This window comes from Nannochloropsis gaditana (assembly GCF_000240725.1).
Source record: "Nannochloropsis gaditana CCMP526 unplaced genomic scaffold scaffold146, whole genome shotgun sequence".
In the NCBI taxonomy this organism is placed as follows: Eukaryota; class Eustigmatophyceae; order Eustigmatales; family Monodopsidaceae; genus Microchloropsis; species Microchloropsis gaditana.
The window spans coordinates 7,165-7,794 of record NW_005803807.1 but is presented as its reverse complement, the minus strand read 5'-3'; positions in this window follow the sequence as shown (position 1 = coordinate 7,794).

The window sequence follows — 630 nt, the reverse complement described above, 5'->3', positions numbered from 1 at the left end:
CCTCTCTTGTCCTTGTACCGCCAACCCTGTCCAGGCCTGGTAGAGGAGGCTGAAGAGGGATGCGGTCTCGTCGTGCGAGACCGAGGGAACCGGGAGGGTGCACTAGAGGGAGGGAAAGGGGAGGGGAAGAGGCGCGGGGAGGGGAGGAAGGGGAGAGGACGTCACCGACACGCATCCTTCACAGCCAGGAGGAGCAAGCGATGGGAATGAGGCGTGGACAAAGGCCAGTGTCGTTTAAACGTACAGCGGAGAGCTTGGTCAGGACGCGATCCAGGGCCGTCGTCGCCCCCCCCTCCTCCTCTCCCCGTTCTTCCTCCTCCGCTTCCACCGCCACCTTGGCATTTCCTCGCTGCCCCTCCATTCCGTCTTGTCCATCCTCGGCAAAATGCTTGGCCAGTGCTTGCGTCGCCCACATTATTTCTCCCCATAATTTCAGATCGGAACGCCGATACTCCAAACCCCAGGCGTCTTTCGGCCCTCTGGTCTTCCTCCCTCCCTCCCTGGGACCCTCCCGGCCGTTCGCACCCCTTTGATTCCGTCGCTGCTGCTGTTTGAGGTAATGCTGATGCTCATATCGAGCCTGCTGTATTTGGGAAGGGAGACGATCATGTCCTGAGGATAAAGTACGCA